The sequence below is a fragment of the Equus przewalskii genome, chromosome 30, assembly GCF_037783145.1.
Source record: "Equus przewalskii isolate Varuska chromosome 30, EquPr2, whole genome shotgun sequence".
NCBI lineage: Eukaryota > Metazoa > Chordata > Mammalia > Perissodactyla > Equidae > Equus > Equus przewalskii.
Genome location: NC_091860.1, coordinates 2,211,021 through 2,226,962, shown reverse-complemented (window position 1 = coordinate 2,226,962; position 15,942 = coordinate 2,211,021). Strand labels below are relative to the sequence as shown.

The 15,942-nt window shown below is 42.5% G+C and overlaps 1 long non-coding RNA gene across 5 annotated transcripts in view; it reads left to right on the top strand.

The window, feature by feature from the left end:
- The window catches only part of LOC103567939 (uncharacterized), a 36,823-nt gene extending 23,358 nt beyond the window's left edge, over window positions 1-13,465 (top strand). For all 5 annotated transcript variants that reach the window (XR_548815.2, XR_011535112.1, XR_011535113.1 and 2 more), the window contains 2 exons: window positions 4,518-4,582; window positions 10,718-13,465. This is a non-coding gene — a long non-coding RNA (uncharacterized lncRNA). The remainder of the gene's footprint in view (window positions 1-4,517; window positions 4,583-10,717) is intronic.
- The last annotated feature ends 2,477 nt before the right edge of the window (window positions 13,466-15,942 follow it).

Here is a 15,942-nt window from a genome sequence, read left to right as displayed (position 1 = left end):
GGATCTTGTCAAATGCTTTCTCTGCATCTATTGAGATGATCATGTGATTTTTATTCCTCATTTTGTTAATGTGGTGTATCACATTGATTGATTTGTGGATGTTGAACCATCCCTGTGTCCCTGGTATAAATCCCACTTGATCATGGTGTATGATCTTTTTAATGTATTGCTGTATTCGGGTTGCCAATATTTTGTTGAGGATTCTAGCATCTATGTTCATCAGCAATATTGGCTTGTAATTTTCCTTCTTTGCATTGTCCTTGTCTGGCTTTGGGATCAAGGTGATGTTGGCTTCATAAAATGTGTTAGGAAGTGTTCCTTTCTTCAACTTTTCAGAATAGTTTGAGAAGGGTATGTATTAAATCTTCTTTGAATGTTTGGTAGAATTCTCCAGAGAAGCCATCTGGTCCTGGACTTTTATTTTTGGGGAGTTTTTTGATTACTGTTTCAATCTCTTTACTTCTGATTGGTCTATTCTGATTCTCTTTTTCTTCTTGATTCAGTTTTGGGAAGTTGTATGAGTCTAAGAATTTATCCGTTTCTTCTAGATTGTTCAATTTGTTAGCATATTGTTTTTCATGGTATTCTCTTATAATCCTTTGTAGCTCTGTGGTATCCATTGTAATTTCTCCTCTTTTATTTCTAATTTTATTTATTTGAGCCTTCTCTCTTTTTTTCTTAGTGAGTCTGGCAAAGGTTTGTCAATTTTGTTCTATCTTCTCAAAGAACCAGCTCTTTCTTTCATTGATCCTTTCTACAGATTTTTACATTTCAGTTTCATTTATTTCTGCTCTAATTTTTATTATTTCCCTCCTTCTGCTGACCTTGGGCTTTATTTGTTCTTCTTTTTCTAATTGTGTTAGGTGTAGTTTAAGATTGCTCATTTGAGATTTTTCTTGTTTGTTAAGGTGGGCCTGTATTGCTGTGAATTTCCCGCTTAGGACTGCTTTCGCTGCATCCCATATGAGTTGGTATGGTGTACTTTCATTTTCATTTGTCCTGGATATTTTTTGATTTCTCCTTTAATTTCTTCAATGTTCCATTGGTTGTTCAGTAGCATGTTGCTTAGTCTCCACATATTTGTCACTTTCTCAGCTTTTTTCTTGTAGTTGATTTCTAGTTTCATAGCATTATGGTTGGAAAAGATGCTTTATATGATTTCAATCTTCTTGAATTTATTGAGGCTTACTTGATTTCCTAACATATAGTCTATCCTTGAGAATGTTCCATGTGCACTTGAGAAGAATGTATATTCTGCTGTTTTTAGATGGAGTGTTCTATAAATATCTATTATGTTTGTCTGGTCTAGTTATTGGTTTAAATCCACTATTTCCTTGTTGACTTTCTGCCTGGATGATCTGTCCATTGATGTAAGTGGGGCATTAAGATGCCCTATCATTATTATGTTGCTGTTAATATCTCCTTTTAAGTTTGTTAATAGTTGCTTTACGTACTTTGGTGCTCCTGTGTTGGGTGCGTAGATATTTGTAAGTGTTATGTCTTCTTGGTGGAGTGTCCCTTTTATCATTACATACTGCCCCTCTTTGTCTCTCATTGCCTATTTTATCTTGAAATCTTCTTTGTCTGATATAAGTATGGCAATATCTGCTTTATTTTGTTTCCTATCAGCTTGGGGTATCATCTTCCACCCCTTCACTCTGAGCCTGTTTTTGTCTTTAAAGCTGTGATGTGTTTCCTGGAGGCAGCATATTGTTGGGTCTTGTTCTTTAATCCGTCCTGCCACTCTGTGTCTTTTGATTGGAGAATTCAATCCATTTACATTTAGAGTGATTATTTATATATGAGGGCTTAATGCTGCCCTTTTATTACTCATTTTCCAGTTGTTCTGTGTTTCACTTGTTTCTTGTCCCATGTATTTTGGACTGCCAATTCAGTTTGGTAGTTCTCTATGATGGTTTTCTCAGTTTTCTCTTTATTTATCATTTGTGTCTCTGTTCTGATTATTTGTTTAGTGGTTACCATGAGGTTTGTATAAAAAATCTCATAGATGGAGATGGTCCATTTTCTGATAGCCTCTTATTTCCTTATTCTATCCCTTTCTTCTTCCCTAAGTTGTTTTTGTCACAGCTTATTCCATTTTGTAACGTGAGTTTGTGGTTAAAATGAAGTGATTATTGTTATTCTTGATGTTTTCCTTCCCTTTATCTTTAATGTTATAATTAAGTGTTTGCTAACCTGTTCTGATAGAGAGCTGTAATTTTCTTATTTTGTCTGCCTATTTATCTCCTTGCTCAAGGCTTTGTAAACCCTTTCTTTTTTTTCAGGTATGATGGCCTTCTTGATCATTTCTTGTGTGGAGGGTGTCTTGTGGCAATGAACTCCCTCAGTTTTTGTTTTTCTGGGAAAGTTTTATTTCTCCATCATATCTGAAGGCTGTTTTTGCTGGATAGAGAATTCTTGGCTGAAAGTTTCTTTCAGAATTTGCATATATCATTTCACTCTCTCTTAGCCTTTAAGGTTTCTGCTGAGAAATCCACTGAAAGTCTGATAGGGGTTCCTTTGTAAGTTATTTTCTTCTGCCTTACTACCTTAATATTTTTCTTTGTTATTGACTTTTGCCAGTTTTACTACTATATGCCTTTGAGAAGGTCTTTTTACACTGATACAATTAGGAGCTCTATTAGCTGCTTTTACTTGTATTTCCAGCTCCTCCCCCAGGTTTGGGAAGTTCCCCGCTATTATTTCTTTGAACATGCTTTCTGCTGCATTCTCTCTCTCTTCTCCCTCTTGAATACCTAAAATCTTTATGTTGCATTTCCTAATTGAGTTGGCTATTTGTCGGAGAATTTCTTCATTTCTTTTTAGTCTTAGTTCTCTCTCTTCATCCATCTGAAGCATTTCTATATTTCTGCCCTCCAGACAGCTGATTCTCTCCTCCATAATATTAGGTCTGTTATTCAAAGAGTCTAGATTTTTCTTTATCTCAACCATTGTGTTTTTCATCTCCAACATTTCTGGTTGGTTTTTCTTTATAATTTCAACCTGTTTTGTGAAGAATTCTCTGTTTACTAATTTTGCTCCTGATTTAATTGAACTATCTATATTTCTTGTAACTCACTGAGGTGTTTTTTTTTTTTTTTTTTTAAAGATTTTATTGTTTTCCTTTTTCTCCCCAAAGCACCCCGGTACATAGTTGTATAGTCTTCACTGTGGGTCCTTCTGGTTGTGGCATGTGGGACGCTGCCTCAGCGTGGTTTGATGAGCAGTGCCATGTCCGCGCCCAGGATTCGAACCGATGAAACACTGGGCTGCCTGCAGCGGAGTGCACGAACTTAACCACTCGGCCACGGGGCCAGCCCCTTTTTTTTTTTTTTAAAGATTTTATTGCACTGAGGTTTTTTTATGACACATGTTTTGAAGTCTCTGTCATTTATATTATAAATTTCTGTGCCTTCAGGATTGATTTCTGGGTGCTTGTCATTTTCCTTCTGGTCTGGAGTATTAATATATTTCTTCATACTGTTTGATGGCGTGTATTTGTACCTTTGCATAGTGATAGTATCTGGTCACAGATTCCACCTGCTGCCACTAGGGGGCAGGTCAGCAGCTGTATATTCTGAGCCCACTGTGATCCCTGGTGTCTGTACCCATCCTTAGAATCTATTCTGATAGGGCCTGTCTGTGATCGCCAACTAGCTAGCTCACTCACAGCTGCTGCTTTTCTAACGTATGCATGGGTGCTCTGGTGGGGGTCCCTTGCTCTAGCTGACCCGCTGAGCTGGAGTATCAGGCAGGGGGAGGGGCACTTTCTTTGTGTGTGATCCTGGGGGTGTTCCCTCTCTGCCCTCACTCTCTGCTCTCCTGGGGTACTGGCTTGATGAAGACACCCCGCAATAGCTTAGCCATCTCTGTGTGCAGCTTTTCCATGGGCTATGAGTGATTATGTTCCCACAGAGAGCCACCCCTCACCCCTCTTTTCTCAGAGCTGTGCATGGTCGTGCACCCTGGGTTGCTGCTGCTTGGGAGCAAGAGGAGATCCATTTACCTCCTTCCACTGCCTCCCAGGGGCATCCAGCATCCCTACCTTCAGACGTATGGCTGTGTGGGTCTCTCAGATATCTCTTGTGCTGTGTGAATGTCCTCTATTAGTTTATGAATGTCCTTTTCATTGTATCTTAGGGGGGAGAGTCTAAGGGTAGAGCTCACTCCATCATGATGCTCATGTCACTCTCCCTCAACGTTAATGTTTTTAATTCCTTTTTTGTACTTTCTTTTAATTTATTGTTCTTTTTTAATTTTTAAAAATGAATTCTGTGTTTTATATCTTTGGTTTTTATTCTTTAACATTGAAGACATTTAATGTTATAATTTTTCTTCAGAATGTAACTTTATCTCCTTTATATTTTGAAACAAAGTGTTCTAGAATCTGTAATTCTTATTTTTATTTCTTTTTTGATCCAAAGGTTATTTTGGAGGATATCTTTCTTTCTTTCTTTTTAAATTTACATTTGGTAAAATTCAATCTTTTTCATGTGCATTTATATACATTTTGGCAGATGTCATCTAACGACCACCACAATGGAGATACCGAATGTTCCATCAGACACTCCCCTGGCCCCAGGTAATTTCTTTGTGTTGCCATTTGTAGTCAAACCCTCCACTAAGTCTTAACCCCTGGCAATCACTGTTCTGTTCTCCATCCGTATAGTTTTGCCTTTCCAGAATATCATATAATGGAATCATATAGTGTCTAGCCTTTGAGTCTGGTTTCTTTCATTTAACATAATGTGTTGGAGGTTCACCAACATGCGCGTGTATCAATAGTTCCTTTCTTGTTATTGATAACTAGTACTCCAGGGTCTGGATGTACCAGTTTGTTTATCCATTCAGCAGTTGATAGACATTTGGGTTGCTTCCAGGTTTTGGCGATTATTAATAAAGCTGCTAGAAATATTCCCATAGAGGTTTGTGTGTGAACACAGTATTCATTTCACTTAGGTAAACACCCAGAAGTGGGATTGTTGGGTCATATGGTAAGTGTATGTTTAACTTTATAAGAAACTGCCAAGCAGTTTTCTACAGTATCTGTACCATGTTGCATTCCCACCAGCAATATACAAGAGTTCCAGTAGCTCCACATCCTCACTGGCGCCTCATAATAGTAGATCATTATGGTGGAGAATGTTTCTTAATTTTCAAGTTTTAAAGATTATTTTGGTCATCTTTGTATTATCTCCTTTTATTGTCTATTATCTATCTAATTGAATTGCTGTGATTAAATAATATAGCCAGTAAAATCTCTACTTTTTTAAATTAAGGCTTTCTCTGTCACTGGTCTTTTTCATATATATTTAACTTTTTATTGAGATATATTTTACAAACCATAAAATTCATCATTTTAAAGTATATAATTAATGGTTCAACTTACAATTTTTTGACTTTATGATGGTGCAGAATCAATCCAAAATCAGTAGAAACTGTCCTTGGAATTTTGAATTGGGATCTCCTCCTGGGCCATCGCTCTGTGGTCTGGTCCTCCCCCGTGATGCTGGACAGTGGCAGTGAGCACAACTCCCTGTCAGCCCCGTGATCATGAGGGTGAACAACCGACACACTGACAACCATTCTGTACCCATCCAACCATTCTGTTTGTCGCTTTCAGTACACTATTTAGTAAATCCCATAAGATACGCAACACTTTATTATAAAATACGCTTCATGTTGGATGATTTTCCCCAACCGTAAGCTAATGTAAGTGTTCTGAGTATGTTCACGTTAGACTAGGCTAAGCTGTGATGCTCAGTAGGTGAGGTGTATTAAGTGCATTTTTGACATGATATCTTCAGCTTACAATGGGTTTATCAGGATGTAACCCCATCGTAAGTCAAGAAAGATCTGTATGTTCACTTTGTTGTACATCTACTGCCCCTGTGAAGATTTTTATCACTCCAAAAGGAAACTCCATACCCATTAGTGGTCACTCCACATTCCTCCCCCTCCCCAGCTTAGGGCACCATTTATCTACTTTCCGTCTCTATGGTTATGCCCTTTCTGGACATGTCGCGTAAACTGAATCATACACTGTGTGGTCTTTTGTGACTGTCTTCTCTCACTCAGCTAATGTTTTCAAGGTTCCTCCAGGTTCTATGTAGCATGTGTCAGGATTTCATTCCTTTTTGTGACTGAATATTATTTCATTGTATGGATATACTTCACTTTATTTATCCATTCTTCAGTTGATAGATATTTAGGTTGTTGCCCCTTTTCTTGGTAGTATGAATAATGCTGCTATGAATATTTGTGTACAAGTTTTTCCATGAACATAAGTTTTCAGTTCTCTTGGGTATATACTCAGGAGGGAACTGCTGGATCATACTGTAATTCTATTTTTAAATTCTTGAAGAATTGACAGATTTTCCAGAGCAGCTGCACCATTTTACATTCCCACCAGCAAAGGGTTCCCATTTCTCCACACCTTCACTGATGCTTGTTATTATAGCCATCCTAGCAAGTATGAAGTGGTATCTCATTGTAGTTTTGATTTGCATTTCTCTAATGACTGATGATATTGAGCATCTTTTTCATGCACTTATTGGCCATTCATATATCTTCTTTGGAGAAATGTCTGTTCAAATACTTTGCCCAGTTTTTAATTGGGCTAATAGTCTTTTTATTTTTGAGTTGTAAGAGTTCTTTATATATTCTGGATAGTAGGCCCTTATCAGATATATGATTTATAAATGTTTTTCTCCATTCTGTGGCTTAACTTTTCACTTTCTTGATAGTGTCCTTTGACATACAAAAGTTTTAAAATTTGATGAAATCCAATTTATCTATTTTTTTCTTTGGTTATGGTTACACTTTTGGTGTCCTATCTAAAAAACTATTGCCTAACCCAAGGACATAAAGATTTGTCCCTATGTTTTCTTCTGAGATTTTTATACTCTTAGTTCTTATATTTAGGTCTTTGATCCATTTTGAGTTAACTTTGTAAATGAAGTGAAGTAGGGATCCACATTCATTCTTTTGTATGTGGATATCCAGTTGTCCTAACACCATTTGTTGAGAAGACTATTATTTCTCCATTGAATGATCTTGGCACTCATGTCAAAACAATCGACCATAAAATGGAAGGGTTTATTTCTGGACTCTCAAGTCTATTCTATTGATCTATATGTCTGTCCTTATTCCAGCACCACACTGTCTTAATTACTGTAGGTTTGTAGAACAGCTTAAAATCAGGAAGTATGAGTCACCCAACTTTGTTCTTTTTCAAGATTGTTTTGGTTATTCTGGATCCATATGAATTTAAGGACTGGCTTTTCCACTTCTGAAAAAAAAGAGGCTGTTGAAATTTTGATAGGGATTGTGTTGAGTCTGCAGATTGCTTTGCAGAGTATTGCCATCATAAAAATATTGTCTTCCAATCCATGAACATGAGATGCCTTTCCATTTATTTAGGTATTCTTTTCTTATTTTCACCAATGTAGTTTTCAAAGTACAAATCTTTCACTCCTTGGTTAAATTGTATTATTTTTGATGTTATTGTAAGTGGAATTGTTTTCTTAATTTCATTTTGTAATCGATCTTTTTTAAACCACAGGCATACTCTCACTCCAAAACACACACACACATAGACACACTCTATTTGTCGAATGCAGAGTTCTCTCTCTATAAAACTGCATATCAGGGGGCTGGCCCCGTGGCCGAGTGGTTAAGTTTGCGCACTCCGCTGCAGGCGGCCCAGTGTTTCGTTGGTTCGAATCCTGGGCGCAGACATGGCACTGCTCATCAAGCCATGCTGAGGCGGCGTCCCACATGCCACAACTAGAAGGACCCACAACGAAATATACAACTATGTACCGGGGGGCTTTGGGGAGAAAAAGGAGAAAAATAAAATCTTTAAAAAACAAAAACAAAAACAAAAAAAACTGCATATCAGGCATCATGGTGGAGTGAGATGTTCCCTTTGTCTCTCTCCTCTAAATTACAACCAGTAGGACGTCCGTTAACCAACAATGGACTCTGTGCACTGCACACCAGAAGGCCTGAGAGCCACATATCTGTAAAACTATCTATTAAACTATATTCACGAATTATCTTGTTCAATTTCTCTGTTTTTACTTGCCTTTTTATCTAATAGATTGGCAATTCTGAGAGAGAGACATTAAAATCTCCTATTATAATTGGCACCATGTTGATAATCTTGTGATAAGCTGGGTGATGAAAACATGGAAGTCATTACACTATTCTTTCCTCTTTTATGTATGTTCATAAATTTCCGTAAAAAGAAGTTTATTTCCTAAACCTCCAACTACACTCACATTTTACTACATTCTCTGCATTTCTAATCATTTTTGCTTTATGTGTTCAGCTGCTGTAGCATTCGGTGGATAGAGATTTATACCAGTTACATCTTTTTCATAAAGTCTGCCTTTATTACAAGGTTCCTTTCTATATTGTTTTGTATTTTAACCTTAAACACTATTTTGTCTAAGGTTAATATTGCCACTTCTGTTTTTTCCCCCTTGTATTTACCTGGATCACTTTGCCTTTTTCTTTATTTTCATCCTATATTTACTGGTCTGTTTTGAGTGTGCTTCTTATAAACAACATACAGGTTATGAGTTCTGTCTTTTATAATAACAGGGAATGCAGCCTATTCCCGTTTAGTGTAACAGAGGTGACAGAGCACGTGATTTTAATCCTTTCGTACTACTTTGTTTACCACGTATGTGATATTGTTGTTTCCTCTTTCTATTTCCTTGAGTTTGCCCATGTGATCACATTTTCCTTTCTCATCTCTCCTTTCCTTCTTGTTAATTGGGAGATCTGCAGGCAAGTTACTTTCCAGCTGGAAAGATGAATGCTAATGGGCCACTTGAGGACGTCTGGGTACTAACTCTGTGTCCAGCTCTGGCTCCAAAGACGAGGCCTTGATGGCTTCAAATTTGGCTAGAGAACCACGAGATCGTCATGTTTGTATTCATTCCTGAAATAAAAGTATTAGGGTTGTTTGTGTATATTCTTCCTGAACAGAACTGCAAGTCCTAAAAATAAAGTGCTGTGAAGCATCCTAGAATTAAGCCTCTCAGATCAAGCAGGATTCTAGCTGCACTGAAACGCACATCTTCTCTGGTTCTGCGTGGTTTCTTCAATTTGTTAAGTTTCTGTATCCTTGACCAAGGAAATGGAGAATTTCCAGTGTGGGATTTGGGGCGGGGGGAGGGGTGGAGTGAGGATGGGGCAGTTGCGTCCTTCTGTCATTCCTCAGCTGACCTGAGAGATGCAAAGTCCTACTGTAATTTTCTACTCCACGGGTGGTTATCATCCTACACCTAGTACATATCAACTATTTCTCTACTACTAGATGTAAAAACAAAAACAAAATCATAGTACATTTATCTTTCCGGAAATTTTGTTATTCACATGTAAGGTCTTCTGAATCTAACTTTCTAGTATTGTATCTGTTCCTTCAGTATTTTCATCTGTTTATAATTTTGCTCTACGCTTTGAGATTTCTTTTCGCTGAATCTTCTGTGCCACTAATTCAGATCTCAACCATCCTCTGTTTCAATGCATCAATTGAAATTTAAAATACAAAAGTCATGTTTCTTATTTCCACAAAGTACTTTTATGCAGTAATTGAGTCTCTTTGATTTTACCCTGTAGTACTTTTTTGTTCACGTGGCTGAATGTCTCCGGTGACTCTCGCTTTTCCACAGAGGAGCTACTTTCCTTGCTCACTCATGGCCCTATTTACTCCTGGGGTCCAGACCTACTAAGGGGATACTTTTACACTCTCATGAGTAGCGAAAGATCCACAACTGGCTGCCCTGTGGCCGGTGCTCTGGCAGCTGGCAGGTTGACAGGGGACCAGGAAGCTCTGCTGCCCCTGCTCTCCTCAGCTGCAAGACTAGCCCTCTGCAGTCTCAGGCCTAGGGGACCACTGCCTGGGGGATGGGCAAGTGCACAGATTTTCTCCAGCCCAGCTCTCTCTAGATGCAGAGCTCTGGTCATGGCCCGGGGCTCCCCACTGCTGGTCCCACTCCCATCCTGCCCAGAGGAGCATGGTCCTGGGCCTTTCCCCTTGGGCATGGCAGACGGCCTCCCAGCTTCACCTGCCTGCTGACATCAGCTTCTGCTGCATCTAAAAGGGTGCTGGTGGTTGAAAGGGGTGAGGAAAGAAAGCCTGCCATCATCCCATTGGTGTAATCTAGGTACCAGCAACCAAGACGACGTCCAAGAAGGGACTTATTCTTTGGCTGCAGAGAGAAGAGAGAAATATTTAGAGCAGTATTTATTATTGGTGCCTGTGGAGACTGAGTCTATGGGCAAGCAAACATTATTTACCAAACACTTAAAATAGTATGTCAGGCCTATTGCTAGGTACTTCAGATAAGTTCTCTCACTTAATCCTCACAACAACTGTGTAGTTATTGTTCATTGAGAGATATTGTTATTGAGAGAGAGCTATTAAGGCTCCCGGAATTATTCAACATCTTCAGAATGTCAGAAGTTCACCCTTGAGCAATGGACAGAAGAGCAGCCTTCCTGACAAGCTGGGCTGCACAGCTTTAATCCTGCAGCCTGCACGCACACACACACACACACACACACACACCCCAGTTGCCATGACGTGACAAAATGCTGCCACCCTAGTTAGGGGGACAAAACTTCATGCCTCAAAAGAGTAAAAACTCAGCCCAGTATTTGAATGTGTAAGTCACTGAAAAAGACTGCTTCCATTTTCCAGAACTTAAACCAGCAGAGGGAGACAGATCCCCAGCAGAGCACGGTGGAAAACGTTTTCCAATTTCCTGCGTCCTCCCGGTGTCCCTGCCTTCTCCACGGTCTCCTGGGCTGATCTTCCCGCTTCCAGAGCCCTTCCTACTGTCTCCCTCCAACCGAAGCTTAGATTCGTGAGCTGACTCCTTCGGGCACACAGGGTTGCTTGCTGGCTCATCTGGCGGAAGAGAGGAGGCCTTCTGAACGCAAGCCCTCCCGGGAAACCGGTTCGCACGTAACAAGGAACTTGGATGCTGAAACCCAGAGTCTTGAAGAGAGAATTGTAGACACTGAGGCAGAGGAGATGTTTGGAAGGGGCTTTCGGTCTGAGACTTTTCCAGATCCCTCAGCTCACAGCGGCACAGAGGCCTGCACCCTGCTTCCGTTCTGAGAGCGCGTTCCCGCTTCCCATGCAACCTCAGCAACCTCAGCCTGTGTCTGGGAAGAAGCTGCCCTCGGCCTCGTCCTTCCAGAAAACAGCAGGCTGTTTTGTTGTTTGGTTGTCTCTCACACGTCCAGTTCCTCCAGAGCTTCCGGACCCCTTTTCCTTGGCTCCCGAAGGGAGCACCTGGAATGTTCACACTCTATCTGGGAGAACCGCGCTGTCTCCTCGGGCATTTCTGCTGCACAGGAGAGAAAAAGCTATTTCATTTAAGCCAAAAACTTAAGTAGGGACTGGATTCAAAAACAAGCCTTTCTCAAAAAAAAAAAAACACCTCCTCCTTTGCCTGTGGTCACTAGAGGCAAGTCATGAGCCTCTTTTGCAGATAGCGCTTGAATTATTGGTCTGGTTCTAACAACTGGCACTTTCCAGCAGGACGTTAGGGAGTGAAGTGTGTGCACCATGATAGAAGACGGTTTGGAAGCCACCCTAGACGAGGAGGGCTGAGCCTGCAGGAAGGAAGTTGTGAAGGGTCACCGCCCAGCACGGGACTGCACTTATTCTCTGTCACTCCAGAGAGCCAAGCGAGAACCAGCAGCTGGTCTTGGGCATGCGGCATAAGGGAAGATGGTGGGGAAGTGGTCCGTGGAGAAGTGGTGCAGCCAGGGGAAACTAGTGCAGCTGGAGTCTGACTCCAGCAAGGGCTTCTTAGCACCCAAAGCCCGGCCTGAGAGAATGTGGTAAACAGGATGATTCGGGCAGCCACTGGCATCGAGTGATCCAACCCAATGGGTGGGCAAAGCAGCAAGGGATGCTAGGCAGCATTTCAGAAGTCTTTCCTCAAGGGACCATAACAGCTAACGTAGGGAGTGTGGGGGCAGGATGCAACAGGATGAAGGTATGGCCCCAGTACCTAATCACCACCCGAGTTTTGGACAAGGCCCCAGTCACAGGAGGAAGCTGGGGAACTGCACAGAAACTAAGTGAGCAGATCCTTGGTTAAAGCCAACCCCCACGGACTTGGCTAGTGGAATGGGCTGGGGAGGGAGGGAGGAGAAGCATAAGGAGTGCTCTGGTTCGAGGTCACTTCATGGGGCCCAGGATGCACCAGGCCCATGGTGTGCTGGCCGTGGAGGGGTCTGGCAGTGCATGTGGGCCCGTGAATGAGACGTAGTGTGTGGAGTTGAGGAAGAGACAACAAAGCGGGGCTGATGGAGAGGCTACCTGAGGAGATTCCGGTGATGAAGGATCAGGAAAGCTCGTGCAGAGACCAGTGCCCTGCTGGGAGGGGAGCTTTCAGTGTGAGAGGGTTAACCGCTTGGCCTTTAAGGCCCAAGCCAGCTCTAATGCACTGATCCTACGGGGCCCGTGAGACACAAGGCCTGGGAACCACCCTCTCCAGGTGCTCCCTGTCTATACTCAACTGTCCGTCCTCCTCCTTGTTTGGAATCGAGTGTTTCAAGAACAGGTTCCCTTGGCAATCTAGTTAGAATGTTGTCAGGCCAGCTTGTACTCCACCCCAGCATCTCGCAGTCTCTCCAAACTGGGGTCTCTTGGCCTCCCTTGTGGGTGCAGCCCTGTCGCAGCCTCCAGGCTCCGCTCTGCGGCAGCAGGTGCACAGAACAGCAGAGCTTGTTCGGGCTCGTCTGGTGTCCGCTTCTGATGTGTGAACTTGCTCCTGTTTCTGAGACTTGCGGACTCCGCTGGGGTTAACTGGGGATTTGCCTTGCTTCTCATACTCGGATCTGTTATGGAAACCCTGGGCCTTGGCTTGCACATCCCAGGCTCGGTAGCTGGGCCCTGATATCTGCTGACTCCTTTTCCTGATGGCAGCTTCTGCTTGTCCAAACTGCTGAGCGTCCCGTGCCTCCAGTCATCCTGATAGGCTTACCTGCAGCCTACTCCTCAGTACATATATGCTGTTCTGCTGTTCTAGCATCATTGTCGCTGGTGCACCCATCTCCCAGGTTCTGACTGTGTCCCGAAAGTAGAGCCAGCATGTGGGCTGTGAGAGAAAGAGATGAGCAAAGAAAAATTCCAAGGTTTTTGGCTTGGAAAACCGGAAGGAAGGAGTTGCCGACCGAGATGGGCAAGGCTGTAAGTAGAACACGTGTGGGGGACTAGCAGTTCAGTTTTGACTCGCTAAGTCAGAGATGTCCATTAGCCATCCTGGGATGGAGCCTGAGTTGGCCACTGGACATATTCCTCTGGAGTGTGGGGGAGAGGCCTGGACTGGATGTTGTTGTTTTGGACATTGTTGGCACATAGATGGCATTTAAGACATTGCGCTGGGTGAGATCACCAATGGGTTGACATAGATACAAAAAAGAAAAAGTCCGAGACATTCCTGCATTAAAAGATTGGGAAGAAGAGGAGGAACCAACAAAGAAGACCGCTTACTGGAAACTGCCTGCTTTTTCCAGCAAATAATTAGTAACCATGACCATAGATGACCACAGATGTGCGTTAGGACCTGAGCAGTTTTTCTCTTTGTGTGTTTGTTTATAGCGTGCCTCACTTTACACACAGACAAGACGGCACATACTCACCATCAGCAAAGGTCCTTTTCAATATTTCCTACCGCAGACGGGGGTTGGCTCCACGGCTCCCTCATTTTCTCTCGTGTGGGGTTGGCGGTGTGCGTCGGCGGTAAGACGCCGCGGAGGCAGAAGCAGAGACTGTCCCGGGAGCGGTGCGGTGCATAGCGTCACATCGGATGGAATACGCGGTTTAAGAAGAATCTTCCCTCTGCAAACACGCTCGCCGATCACACCTGCGGGGGGCCTGGCTTTCTGTGGTTCACATATTCTTCATCCGGTAAGTGGTGATTTTGCAGGAACTATTTTCTCTCTCTCTTTTTAAGGGAAAATTGGAAAAATTTTTGTGTTCACTTTTATACCAAAGTGTAATCTCCTAATTAAAATATAAAATATGTAAAATTATAAAAAGCCCACAAAAAATTTTAAGCACACCCATTTAAAAACACTTATAAAGGGAGCTGTTTTAGTTTTCCAGGAGTGTCATAGCAAAATACCATAAACTTGATGGCTTAAAACAACAAAACTTACTCCCTCGCAGTTCGGGAGGCTGGAAGTCCATGGCCAAGGCGTGGGCAGGGCCGCTTTCCCCTCAAGGCTCTAGAGCAGGGCCCTTCCCTGCCTCTTCCCGGTTGCTGGTGGTCGCTGGCAATCCCTGGTTCCCTTGGCTTGTTGGGGCGTCACTCCGATCTCCGCCTCTGCCTTCCTGTGGCCATCCGTCCCATATGTCTGTGTGCAAATTCCCATTTTCTTTTGAGGACACCACACATTGTATCAGGGCCCACTCTAACCCAGTGTGACCTCATCTTAACTCGATGACATCTGCAAAAACCCGATTTCCAAATAAAGTCACATTCACAGATTCTGGGTGGACATGAATTTTGGAGGGACACTACCCAAGCCACTGCCGTAACTAAGAGCAAACCTCGATCAATATGTAACTGAATACAAGGTATTAGATAGTTCTCATAAATATGCACACACACCCCCTGCAAAACAAAGACGTTAACACAGTAAACACTTAGGGCAGGAAAGAACTTACCCTAATTCTGAGTTCACGTCACACCTCACTGTTTCTCAGGTGGACTTTCTGAAACCTAATACTGTGTTCCGCTATGTCCCATGAGATCCCTCGGTTGGCCACATACTTGTCCTTTTATGGGTCATCCCTGGTGGGTTTGATAGTCTATCAGGGATGAAAACGAATTAGCTGGCTGTTTGGTTCTTCCCTTCCTTTCTCTCTGCTTCCCAGAGAATCCCAGATCAGGTGCTTCCAGGACTTCCAAATGGTCTCAGAGCTTTCGGATCATCAGACTGAATTTAAGTTACTGGGTCAGCAGTGAGCCTGACTGACCTCTCTAGAGCTAAGGTTGGCCTCCTAAAGGTGCAGCCTGCTGGAGGATGCAATCTGGCTCCCTCTGTTTAGCCAGGGGCGATGCCAGTGTAGAGGAGAGCAGAGATGGGGGTGGGGGTGTTAGGCTGCAGACCCCTCTTCTACTCTGAATGCTCCCCTCCCTGCTTCATGGAGCCACGGAGAGGATGGCCCAACCTAGGTCAAGCACGTAGTTCACAGGTGAAGAGGGCATGCCCCTTCCTGATTTCTTTTTACACCACATATTTCCAATTTTCCATTTACCAAGTGGCTGGAGATCCTCATCTTTCTTGGCTGCCAACATGAGATGGTTATTTTAAAATGTGCAATCTAAACAAGGCGTCTCAGATAGTAACTTCACAGCGCAGCACTGATCTGAATTTAGTCACTTCAGCAGCATATACACTAAAATGCTAAAACAGCTTTTTGGTTTTTTTCTACTCAGCATTCAACTTTTCCTTTAACGTGAGAGTACTTCTGCTGCATCAGTGACCTCCTTGGGCCAAATGTTAAGTACAGTTTATGCTAAGCCAGTTTATTTCTGCTAAAAGTAGACCTCTGCTTATCATGTCTGTCCTTTCTTCCCTCGAAGACAGACAAACGAATAAAGCCAGTCACCTCGAGAAGCTGATGCTCTCGGCACAGGGCTGAGTGCTATGCTAGGAACAGTTCCATCTGCTAAATGCCTACACAGGGCTGGTAGTAAAAATCACAGCAAATTTCCATCTTTTCCTGCAACACCCAAGTCCTTCCAAGGAAACTCCCCATCCGGCCACATGAGATAAAATTAGAAACCTGCTAACTTTGCTGCCTCCCCAGGACTGCTAACTTCAACAGAGGCTGCATTTCTTCAATTACGGAACTATAAACAGTAAGCTAATAACAACGGAGAAGAGGAAAAC